Below are 13,661 nucleotides of genomic sequence, written 5' to 3' on the forward strand. Positions count from 1 at the left end.
GCTTCAGAAAACAGCACAATGGCCAATACAAAATACTTTTGGAAAAACCCATTGGATATCATCCATGGAAAGAATCTATGTAAGTCCAGTTACCTGGATTCAGGAATCACGAGTGATACCTCTACTGGGGCTTCTTTAAGCAGTGTGGGAGCAGACTTTACTGTCAGCTTAGGATGCTCCCAGAATGGGAGCAGCCTGAAGGGGGTGGGGAGAAGAGCCCCAACACTTACTTTGTGGGTGGCTGCCCATTGACTCAAAATCTCATGTTGCTTCCATATGTGGACTGTTGTACTGAACCTGTGCTGTGAAGAAGAGACAAGAGGTGTTCTGAAGCCCTTTTGTGCGAAGACACCGACCCCACCACACTCCATCTCTTTCCTTCGTATACCAAATGGCAAGATGTTCTTCCACACAGAATCCTGAAAATGTGTCAGTTTATATTTCTAAAAAGAGAGAGAGAGAAAGAAAGAGAGAGAAATGAAATGAATATGAAAAAGAGCGCCTCCATAAAAGAAGAATTTTGATGCCAGTTGTCAGTTTAATGAAAAAAATTTTTTTCAACTCATTCCATATTTACAATTGCTAAAGGAATCCCAGCGTTCTGAGACTGTGGAAAATTTTTTTTTTCTGTGTGGTTTTCAGTGTTTTCTCAATTTTCTGTGTGTTGTTTTTCAAAGAAGAAACACAAAATAAAATGGTTTTTTTATTTTTTGAAGCGCTGACTTCTGACGCTGTAGAAGGCAGCCTTTGTGGAAGAGGTAGACTGGCCACCACAGACCAGCTCAGCGGGCCAGTGAGTAGGCCAAGCACTCCCCCTAGTGGGACAAACTCTTAGCTCCTTCCATTCCTCTACAGTCCTACCGTGCAGAATAAGCTCCTTTGACAGTCTTTTCTTTGCAATGAAGGACTGTCACAAAGCACAAGCAATGAGTAAAAATCAACAAGTGACACTACATCAAATTAAAAAGCTTCTGCACATCAAAAGAAACAATCAACAAAATGAAAAGTTAACCTGTGCAACGGGACAAAATATTTGCAAATCAAATACCTGATAAAGAATACCCAAGCTCAGTGGATTGAGTGTCAGTCTGCGAACCAAGTGTTGCTGGTTCGATTCCCAGTCAGGGCACATGACTAGGTTGCACATCAGGTCCCCAGTTGGGGGTGTGAGTGAGAGGCAAACACACAGTGATGTTTCTCTCCCTCTCTTTCTCCTTTCCCCTCTCTCTGCAAATAAATAAACAAACAAATAAATAATTAAAAAAAGAATAGCCAAAAAATGTAAGAAATCCATACAACTCAATAGCAAGAACCAAACAAACAACAACAATAAAAAAAAAAACAACAAGCAAGCTGATTGAAAAATGGGCATAGAATTTGAATAGACATTTTTCCAAAGAAAACATTCAGATGGCTAACAGGTATATGAAAATGTGCTCAACATCAGTAATCATCAGGAAAATGCAAATAAAAATCACAATGAGAAATCATCTGACACTTGTTAAAATGACTGTTAAAAAAACAAACAAAACCAAAACAAAGCCAAGAGATAACAAGTGCCATTGTGGATGTGGAGAAAAGGGAACCCTGGTGTTTTGTTGGTAGGAATGTAAGTTGGTACAACCATTGTAGAAAATAGTATGGAAGTTTCTCAAAATATTAAAAACAGACCTGTCATATGATCTAGCAACCTCACTTATGGTATATATCCAAAGGAGATGAAATTACCATCTTGAAGAGATACCTGCACCCTATACAACCACAGTTTATTATGAAAATAGAAGAAAAATATGATGTCTTTAACAGGTTCTAATCCTGGAGATTTAATTTATAATTCAAATTTGTTACCCACATCTATGCAAAGTAAATTAGTTTTATTGATCAAATTCACTAAATTATAACATCTTATCAGTTTTTTCTTTTTAAATTTTAATTACTTTATTTTTAATACAATTGACATTTAATATTATATTAGTTTCAGGTGTACAGCATAGTGGTTAGACATTAATATAAGGTAAGTCCAATACCCACCTGACACCATACATAATTATTACAATATTATTGACTATATTCACTGTGCTGTATTTTACATCCCCATAACTATTATGTAAATGCCAATTTGTATTTATTTTTTAGTGATATTTTTTATATTTTAAATTATATTTTATTCATTATTGCTATTACAGTTGTCCCAATTTCTTTTTCCTTTGCTCCTCTCTACCCAGGACCCCACTTCCCTCCAGCAATCCTACCTTCCTTAGTTTTTGTCCGTGGGTCGTGCATATAAGTTCTTTGTCTTCACCACTTCCTTTATTATTCTTAACTTCCCCCTGTCTATTTTGTACCAACCAATTATGCTTCTTAATCTCTGCACCATTTCCCCATTTCTTGCCCCCCCTCCCCCACAAGCTGATAAACCTCCAGATGATCCCCATACCTGTAATTCTGTTCCTGTTCTGGTTGTTTGCTTAATTTGTTTTTGTGGGTTTTTCTTTAGGTTTTGTTGTTGATAGTTGTGAGTTTGTTGTCATTTTAATGTTCATAGTTTTGATCCTCTTTTCCTTAAATAAGTCCTTTTAACATTTCATATAATAAGGGCTTGGTGATGATGAACACCTTTAGCTTCACCTTGTCTGGGAAGCACTTCATCTGCCCTTCCATTCTAAATGATAGCTTTGCTGGATAGAGTAACCTTGGTTGTAGGTCCTTGCTTTTCATTACTTCGAATACTTCTTGCCTGTTTCTTTCTGCCTGCAAAGTTTCTCTTGAGAAATCAGCTGATAGTCTTATAGGAATCCTTTTGTAGGTCACTCTTTTCTTTTGCTGCTTTTAAGGTTCTCTCTTTATATTTAACCTTTGGCATTTTAATTATGATGTGTCTTGGTGTGGGCCTCTTTGGGTTCATCTTATTTGGGACTCTCTATGCTTCCTGGACTTGCATGTCTCTTTCCTTTGCCAAATTAGGGAAGTTTTCCTTCATTATTTTTTCACGTAAGTTTTCAATTTCTTGGTCTTCTTCTTCTCTTTCTGGCATCTCTATGATTTGGATGTAGGCACGTTTAAAGTTGTCCCAAATGTTCCTAAACCTCTCTCTATGTTTTTTTTTATTCCCCTTAAATTCTTGTTTCTTGATTCTGTGCTGGTTGACTGTTTATTTCTTCCTTATGTTCCAAATAATTGATTTGAACCCTGGTTTCCTTCCCTTCACCATTGGTTTCATGTGGATTTTCTTTCGTTTCACTTAGCATAGCCTTCACTTCTTCCCTTATGCGTTTGCTGTATTCAAGCATATCTGTCAAGTCTGTGAGCATCTTTATCACCAGTGTTTTGGACTCTGCATCTGTTAGGTTGGCTATTTACTCATTGCTTAGTTCTCCTAGTGGAACCTTGATTTGCTCCCTCTTTGGGCCATACTTCTCTGTCTCCTCAACTTGACAGGCTCCCATGTTTGCCTCTGTGTCTTAGGTAGAGCTGTTGCACCTGTTACATTGTAAGGGGTGGAGTCTTAGGTATTCATCAGTGCAGAGCGACCCATTTCACCACTTTGTGGCTATGTATGTGGGGGAGAGGTCTGAGAGGGAACAATGCCGCTTGCTGTGTATTGCCCCTTTCTCAGGTATTTCTCCTGCTTCCTGTATGGGACTGAGCCCCTCTAGCTGTTGCCCTGGTTGTGGTTCCCAGAGTGAGTGGCCTGTGGATGTTATAGGACCATGGGGGCCCTCTTAACAAATAGACTCTGCTGAGAGACCCGCAGTTTCTTCTTCCACCCCAACCCCCACTGGTTTTCACAGGCAGAAGCAATGAAGCTTTATTTTCCCCAGTGCTGGAACTGTGAGTTGTGCCATCTCATCTGGTGTTGGGATCACTTCCCAGGTGTCCCTCCCAGCTTTTATAATGTGTGACTGAGCTTTCTGCTGCCAGCCACAGCCACTGTTACTGCTGCCACCTCCACACTGCATCCTCTCCACCCCAGCTCTATCCTTCCTACCTGTCTGGATGAGTATTTCTTCTTTATATCTTTGTTTGTTGGACATCCATGCAGCTCTATTTTATGCAACTTCTGGTTGTCTCCAGTTTTGAGGTAGTTGTATTCCTTCTTAGTTGTGGAGGGAGATACAACATGTCTACCTACACCTCCATCTTGGCTGGAAGTCCAATTTGTATTTCTTAATCCTTTCATCTTTTTCTCCCTCTCGTCCCCTCTCCTATCTGGAAACCATCAATTTGTCCTCTGTATCAGTGAGTTTGTTTCTGTTCTTTTTTTTTCTTTCTTTTTTTTAAGATTCACTCAGCATAATACCATCTAAGTCCATCCACATTGTCTCAAGTGGTAACATTTCTTTTTTTTTATAGCAAAGCACTATTTCATTGTATATATGTACCACAACTTCTTTATCCATTTATCTATTGATGGACACTTAGATTGCTTCCATATATGGGCTATTGTAAATAATGTTACAATGAACCAGGAATGAATATAACTTTTTGAATTAACGTTTTTGATTTCTTCAGATATTTTTTCATCCCTTTCAGTCTGTGTGTGTCTTTCGGTCTGAGGTAGATCTCTCATAGGCATCATATGTATGTGTGTTGTTTTCATATCTATTCAGCCACCCTATGTTTTTTTATTGTAGCATTTAACTCATTTACATTTAAAGTAATTATTGATAGGTATGTGTTACTGACATTTTATTAATTGTTTTCTGATTGTTTTTGTAGTTCTCTGTTGCTTTCTTTTTCTCTTGCTCTATTCTCTTTTATGTTGATAACTTTCTGTACTGTTGTGCTGGGATTCTTTTAGTTCTTGTATATCTTGCATAGATTTTTGGTTTGCAGTTACCACATCCTTTATATATACCAACCTGTGTTTGTAGCAGTATAATTTAAATTGATGGTAGCTTAAGTTCAAACACATTCTAAAATCACTAACATTTTTACTCCCCACCCCACATTTATGTTTTTGTTATTATTTTTTACTTTTTTTGTGCATGTGCATTTGTATCCCTTAATTTATTGTTGTAATTACACATATTTTTTTAGTTTTATTTTTTACCTTTGTATTAGCTTTATAGTTGATTGATCCACTGCTTTTGTTACAGAAACAGGGGTGTCCAAAAACAAACCCCAGAGTTGGCGGCTGGGGGATGGGCAAAAGGAAGCAGCTTTCAAGATGCCTTTGCATGCCTGGGGCTAGTTGCTAGTGTCTTTGTTATGCAAAATGGCTTTGATACTTCCAAGGCCCAAGAAGATTGGAGGAGTCTTGAACTGTGGGATGGTATGGAAGGAGCCTACAGCGCCTGCATAGGGTTCTGTGAATGGTCAGAACTGGTTGCAACACCCACTGTGTCAGAGGATGCAGTCAGGGATATATAAGCAGCTGCGGACATTTTAGCTTGGGTTCTCTCTCTGGCTCTCTCGCTCTCTCTCACGCTCTCCCTCCATGTGGTTTGGAGGAGGAGGCTCTCCGGGTTGCTCTCTCTCGTGCGCTCCCTCCATGCGGCTTGGTAAAGGGGCCTTCTCCATGCAGTTTTGAGAAGCTAGGTTCTTCATGTGGATTAAAGAAGCTGACTTCTCCATGCAGTTTTGAGAGGGCTCTCCCAGCTGCTTTAAGAGGCTCTTGCCATGCGGTTTTGAGGAGAGGAGATCCATGAGGTTTGCAGGAAGAAGGCAGTTTACAAGGAGGCTGAGAATCCATGCAGTTCTGCATTAAAAGCTGGAGGGCACCAGGGCGCAGAAAGGACCTCCCCAATCAGATTTGAGTGATTGGCAGCTACTGGTAAAGCTGAACTGTACCTAGGAAGTAGGGAAACGGTGTTTCCCACTTTTCTAAGGCTGGCCTGGTTTGGTAGGGGGAGGCAGAACTTTGTGTTTATGGGTATTTTAAAGAACATATGACTCAACAGCAGAAATCTGCAAATAATCTAAATCTATTTAACTGTTAAATAAACAGTTCTTTTCCTTTTCACTAAACTCTAGTACTGAGAGTTGTAATTCTGCCGGCAGGCAATCGGGCCCCTAACTAAACAGCCTGTGGGTTCTGTTTCAATTGGAACAGCCCAGAGGTTCTGTTAAACTTTTATTATGTATTTGTCTTTGTTGGTGAGAATTTTTCTTTGCAATATTTTCTTAACCATATTTAAATTATTTTCTTCTTAAAGGTGTTCCTTTAACACTTCTTTCTTGAATTACATTTTCTTGATTATAGTATTACACTTGTCTCAATTTTTCTTCCTTTTCCCCCTCCATCCAGCACCCCCAACTCCCTCAGGCAATTCCCACATCATTGTTCATGTTCATGGGGCGTAAGTATAAGTTCTCTGGCTACTCCATTTCCTATACTGTGCTTTACATCCCCATGGCTATTCTGTAACTACCTATTTGTACTTCTTAATCCCCACACATTTTCATCCATTCCCCCACAACCCCCTCCCATCTGGCAATTATCAAAACCCTCTCTGTATCCCTGATTTTTGTCTCTGTTCTTCTTGTTTGCTTAGTTTGTTTTTTAGATTCAATTGTATTTATTGCCATTTTATCACTCATAGTTTTGACCTTTTTTCTTAAATAAGTCCCTTTAACATATCATATAATAATAGCTTGGTGATGGTGAACTCCTTTAGTTTTTTCTTGTTTAGGAAGCTCTTTATCTGCCCTTCAATTCTAAATGATAGTTTTGCTGGGCAAAGCAATCTTGGCTGTAGGTCCCTGCTTTTCATGACTCTGAATATTTCTTGCTTTTCCCTTCTAGCGCACAAAGTTTCTTTTGAGAAATCACCTGACAGTCTTATGGGAACTCCCCTGTAGGTAACTAACTCCTTTTTCTCTTGCTGCTTTTAAAACTCTTTCTCTATCTTTAACTTCTGGCATTTTAATTATGATGTGTCTTGGTGTGGACCTCTTTGGGTTCATCTTGTTTGGGACTCTCTGTGCTTCCCAGACTTGCATGTCTTTTTCCTTCACCAAATTAGGGAAGTTTTCTTTAATTATTTTTTCAAATAGATTTCCAATTTCTTGCTCTTTCTCTTCTCCTACTGGCATACCTATGATGTGAATGTTGGAAGGCTTGAAGTTGTCCCAAGAGGGTGCTTATACTATCCTTGTTTTTTTGGATTCTTTTTTCTTATTATTGTTCTGATTGGTTGTTATTTGGTTCCTTATGTTCCAAATCATTGATTTGATTCTTGGCTTCATCACTCTACTATTGTTTGCCTGTAAATTGTTATTTATTTCAATTAGTGTATACTTCGTTTCTGACTGGATCTGTTTTATGCTTTTGAGGTCCTCACTAAGTTCCTTGAACATCCTTATAACCAGTGTTTTGAACCCTGCATTTGATAGATTGCTTATCTGCCTTTTGTTTAGTTCTTTTTCTGGAGTTTTGCTCTGTTCTTTCTTTTGGGCTATGTTTGTTTGTCTTCTCATTTTGGCAGCCTCCCTGTGTTTGTTTCTATATATTAGGTAGAGTCACTATGACTCCATGTCTTGATAGCATGGCCTAATGCAGTAGGTGTCCTGTGGGGTCCAGTGGTACAGCCTCTGTATCATCCAAGCTGGGTACTTGAGGTGCACACTCCGCATCAGATGAGTACACCCTCCTCTTGTAGTTGAGCCTTGGTTGCTCTTGGCAGATCAATGGGAGGGATTTACCCAGGCTCAAAGCAGCAGAAATTTATTCTCTCCCATTCTGAAGCATTCAAGTCCAAAGTCAAGGTGTTGGCAGGGCCATGCTCCCTTTAAAGGGTGTAGAGGAGAATCTGTTTTTGCCTTGTCTAGCTTCTGGTGGATTCTTGTGTTAGTTTGTGATGGCATTACTCCAATCTCTGCCTCTGTCTTCACATGATCTTCTTCCCTGTGTGTCCTTGTGTCTTCTCCTTTTCTATCATAAGGACATTGTTATAGGATTTAGGGCTTATCTTAAATCCAGTATTATATTCATCTCAAGATCTTTAACTTAACAAAAAATAAAAATAGTAGCTACATTAAGAGCATACTACATGCCAGTTATGCTATATATATTTTTGCCTAATTCTTGTAAAAACAATGCAAAGTTGGTGTTATTAGTACCATTTTACAGATGAGAAAATTGAGGCTCAGAAAAATTGCCCAAAGTTTTATAGTTAGAAATTAATACATTTGATCAGGTTTACACAGTATATTTCTTGGCTCTTATATCATTGTTGTCAACTTCATCCATTCATTCTATAAACATTTATTGAATGCCTAATTCATGTGAAAAAGTATTCTAGGTGTTGAAGATATAACAAAACAAAACAAAACATTTCTGCTTACACAAAGATGATATTCTAATGACAGAGACAGATGTTAAATATATATGTAAAATATATAGTAACTTGGTGATTAGCTATTATAAAACAATGTGTATATCTTGTCAATCAAATGTAACAAAACATCTTTGAGACAACTGGGAAATTAGAATATATACTGGTATATGATACTGATAATTTGTTAGCTTTGATAATGGTATGGTAGCTGTGTTTGAAAAATACAAGTATTTATGGATAAACTAAAATTGCAAATATATTGCTAATTATTGATATTGAATGATACGTGAAAAAGAGCCTTTATACTTTTCTAATTTTGGGTATGTTGAAAATTTCCATAATACAAAGTTTTAGATAGGGGTGGCAGATTAGACATCCAGGAGTTCTGTAGGATTAAATAGGTAGATCAGGCAAGGTGATCACTAAGAAGGTGACATTGGAGCAAAGACTTGAATCAGGAGGGGGAGGGAGCTATGTGAGTCTCTCAGAATGTTCCAGGCAGAAGTAGAAGCTATTGTAGAGCCCCAAGGAGGGAATGTGGGAAGGGAGAAATGTACTCCAAAGAAACTGGGCAAAGCTGTAAATTAGAAATGAAAATATGATGACTGTTGGCTTTCCTTCCACTTTATAGATATTAATGATATACATATTGTATCTTATGCAACAGAACATTTTCAGACAGTATCATGATTCTAACTAATTAAATTGTGGCAACCTTTTGAAACCAATTTTTCAGACTTTAATAAAAAAGGGATTCAATGTTTTAAGTGTAGGCATTATAAACTTTTAAAAAAGTTAAAAATCATTGCAGATTTTCAAACTAGAAAAGGTCACCAAAGCACCCTATAGGTTTTCATTTCTAATGAGGTAAATATCAATTGTTATAACCCACATTTAAAAAAAAAATTCTTTGTGATCCTTTCTTTTCTTTTTCTTCTTTTTTTTTAAAGTGTAATGGGGGGAGGTTGTTGAGACCAAAAAATGAAAAAAACTCACTGTGGATTTTCCTCAGCTTTATCGATAGGTTGACTTCTTCCTATGGTCTCATACAGAACTATTACTTTGGAATTCCAAGAACTTAAGTCCCTGGCATGGCCTAGGTTATCAGTCCTTCTAGCTCAGGAAGCAGTTTTTCAGCGACCTATGGGACTTTGACCAAAGTCAGCTTGTTTTCTCTTTAGCAATTTTGTCTGTTTTGCTTGTTTGTTATTTTCTTTTTATCATTTTTCTTTATTCTTTATTTTGATAATTTTTCCTTTTCTTTATTCTTTTTTTTTGTCTCCATTTTTCTTCCCTCTCTTTACTCATTTCATTTTTAGTTTGTATTTGTTTAGTTTTTTCTTCGTATTTTGTCTGCCATTATGTTTTGATTCCATAATAAAGGCCAGTTCATCAGGTGAACTTTGAACTGTTTTTTTTTATGAGGTGAATTGGGCACAGCTTTTCACCAGCTCCTCCTGACCTTAGTGCACCTGGACTCCCAGGGCGGCAGTCAGCCCAATGTGCTGCGGGCCTCTTGGCCATCTCTGCTGAGGAGAGGCTCAGACTGGCAACAGTCTCCTCAAGAGCACTGGCAAGGGTAGCTCAGCCACGGAGAAGCTGGCCTGGCACATCCTGGCTGGGAAAGCCATAGCCCAGAAGATCGTGGTGAGACTCAACAGGACTCCTCCAGTCTCCAGAAACTATTACGCAAAGCAGGAATCAGGAAGGCTGGGATCACCCCCACACAGCGAAATATTTGAAGTGATGCAGGGAAAGACTCCGTGGAGGAGAGGTATTTGCAATAACTAGTGACTCATGGCAGCAGGAAAGAAGCTGGAGACAAATTCCACAAGTTAGTGTCTGCTGGGCAAACTGTCACCCGAAGTATATTGTCCATCAGGACTTAAAGGCAGAAATCCTGCTCTTGGATGTGGCATGAACATCAGACTTTGGCTTCAGCAACAAACTCACCTTTTCCAACGAGCTGGACACCCCTGTGGCAGTGCCCCCAGTGTGGCCCGGAAACTCTCCCAGGTTGAAGCGGGACCCAGTGGGTATACGGAGTCTGGAAGTTATTCTACAGACACTGGTCCACAGATTGTTGTGTTTTTTTCTTTAAAAACAAAAAACAAACAAAAAAACCCTCTATTTCATTTTTAGAGAGAGCTGAAGGGAGGGAGAAAGAGAGGTAGAGAAACATTGATGTGAGAAACATCAACCATTCATGTCCCCGCGGGGCCCAGACCAGCAACCCAAGCATGTGCTTGACCAGGATCAAACTAGCGACCTTTCAGTTTGCAGGATGATGCCCAGCCAACTGATCTACACCTGTCACAGTGAAATTCTTGACTTCTGATGGTCAGACCTTCAAGGAGCTGGGGGAGCATCTTGCTAAATTCACCTAGACTCACAGACAACATCTATGAGCCTCCTATCTCTCATAATACTTATGCCTAGCTCTTGCACATAATGGGTGCTCCACAGATATTCCATTGACTCAATGAACATTTTTTTAAATGTAAAAGAAAAAATTAAATAATGCAAGTCCTCAAAGGCAAAAGCACTCTTTCTGTAGCTCTTGGTTCATGTAGTTTAAGGCATTCACACCTTACTCAAAACAAGTTTTCTGCTTAAGGATATGTTTACTGATTTTACATGCTATTAGCACTTCTTTAAACTAAATCTGTGCTTCCCAAGCAACTCTGGTTAATCATAACTTTCTGTGTATATTTGTTTATTGCCTTTGCATGACAGGTTTGGCAGAGTTAGAGGACAGGAATAGTTTCTACCATGGTAAACAGAAAGAATCACAGAGAACAAGTTGTTTTCCTGAACATGAAACCAACCAAAGATCCAAGTGTATTGACCTTGTTATCTCTAATCATTTGGTAGCAATCCACAAAAGGTCTTTGGAATAGCTTTTCACAAAATGAAACATTTGTAGGTAAAGTCCAATGCCTATGACACAACTAAAAACAATAACATTGTGAGACTATTTTGGTACATCTCAATTGAAACAATGACCTCTGGATATAAAAAAAACTTAATGACTTCTTGTGATAGTTTGAGAGTTTAGAAGTGGCAAAACCATGATGTGTGAATCAATGTAGGAGGATGGGTTGGAGAAATGGAGAAACTGGATCAGGAAATTTAAGTTTTAGGGAGAAGACTCATTCCTAAACCCATGCTTCTAAACAAGTTTGTTGATGCAAGATGACCACGTCTGGATATAAAGAAGAGTTGCTACAATTGGGATCAGTTTCAGTACCTGCACCACAATTAAGATAAACATATTTATTCCCTGCAAAACTTTCTTCATGTTACTTTGTGATCTATCCTCCTCCAGCCACCCCTACCCCCCAAAAACTTCTTCCCCAAGCAACCACTAATCTTTCTTTCTGTCACCGTGGATTAACTTACATTTTCTAGAATTTTCTCTAAGTGAAATAATACAGTATAGGTTTTTTTGCTCTGTTTTATTAATCTCAACATAATTATTTTGAGTCATACATGTTGCTATGTATGTCAATTGTTCATTATTTTTTCCCTGGCTGGGTGGCTTCATTGGCTAGAGAATCATCTCAAAATACCAAAAGTTTGCAGGTTTGATTCCTAGTAGGACATACCTAGGTTGTGGGTTCCATACCTGGTCAAGGTACATGTGGGAGGCAACTGATTGATGTTTCTCTCTCAGATTGATGTCTCTTTCTCTCTCATTCCCTTCCTTTCTCTCTAAAATTAATAAACATGTCCCTAGGGGAGGATTAAAATAATAGTTCATTATTTTTTATTGCTGAGTAATATTCCATTGTATGGTATATCACAACTTGTTTACCCATTTACCTATTGAATGGGCATATGGGTTGCCTTCAGATTTTGCCTGTTACAAATAAAACTACAAAGAACATTTGTGTACAAATAATTTTTATTTCTGTAGGGAAATTTTTATTTCCACTTAGGAGTAGAATAGCTAGTGATATGGGAGGCATATTTATAACATTTTAAGTACCTTTCAAATTGTTTTCTAAAGTGGCTGTATCATTTTACATTCACATTAGTAATGTGTGAGATTTCTAGTTACTCTGCATGCTTTTCAACACTTTAGTTTTACCCATTATTGTGGGTAGAGTACTGATATCTTACTGTGGCTTCGATTTTCATTTCCTTGATGACTAATAATGGTGATCATATGTTCATGTGTTTATTCCTCATCTGTATATCTACTATGGTGATGTGTTCAATTTTTTGCCCATTTTTGATTGGGTTTTTAGTCTTCTTATTAAATTGTAAGGAGAACACCTTAATATTCTAATAAAGCCTTGAAAAGCAGCTTTATTGAGACATAATTCATATACCATACAGTTCACCCATTTAAAATGTATAATTAAATGGCTTTCAGTTTATTCAGAGTTATATAATCTTCATCACCATTATTTTTAGAACACTTTTATTACCAAAAGAAGGAACCCCACACCCTTTAGCCATTAACCCACATTCTTCCCACCCCCCACCATGATTCCTAGGCAACCACTAATCTACTTTCTGTTTCTATAAATTTGCCTATTATGGACATTTCATGTAAAAGCAGTGTTTTGTTATGTTTTTGTGACTGACTTTTTTTCAGTTAACATGCATTCAAGCTTTATCCGTGTTGTAGCATGTATCAGTACTGCATTTTAAAATTATGCAATAATATTCCATTGTATGGATATACCACATTTTATTTATCCGTTCTTCAGCTGGTAGACATGTTTCCACCTTTTGGCTATTATGAACGATGCTCTTATGGACATTCATGGACAAGTTTTTATGTGGACATAAGTTCTTACTACTCCTTGGTAGATACATTGGAGTAAAATTGCTGTGTCAGCCCTGACTGGTGTGGTTCAGTGGATAGAGCACAAGCTTGTGAACCAAAAGGTCATTGGTTTGATTCCCAGTCAGGGCACATGCCTGGATTGTGGGCTTTGTCCCTGGTTGGGGGCCTGTGAGAGACAACCAATTGATGTTTTTCTTCCTCTCTTACTCCTGTCCCCTCTCTCTAAATATAAATAAATAAAATCTTTCAAAAATTGCTGTGTCATATGGCAACTGTATGTTTAGCCTTTTGAGGAACTACAGATTGTTTTCCAAAGCGGCTGTACCATTTTACATTCCCATGAGCAGTATATGAGGGTTCCAATTTCTCCACATCCTCATCAGCACTTGTTATTTTCTGTCTTTGATTATAGTCGACCCAGTGGATATGAAGTGATATCTCATGGTTTTAGGGTGTCTTTCAAAGAACAAAACATTTTATTTTGAAGAAGTCCAATTTGTTGATTTCTTTTTCCTTCATGGGTTGTGTTTTTTATATTGTGTTTTAAAAATCACTGGCCAACCCATGATATTCTCCCC

This window comes from Furipterus horrens, unplaced genomic scaffold, assembly GCF_987537825.1.
Source record: "Furipterus horrens unplaced genomic scaffold, mFurHor1.1.pri manual_scaffold_5, whole genome shotgun sequence".
NCBI classification, from domain to species: Eukaryota; Metazoa; Chordata; class Mammalia; order Chiroptera; family Furipteridae; genus Furipterus; species Furipterus horrens.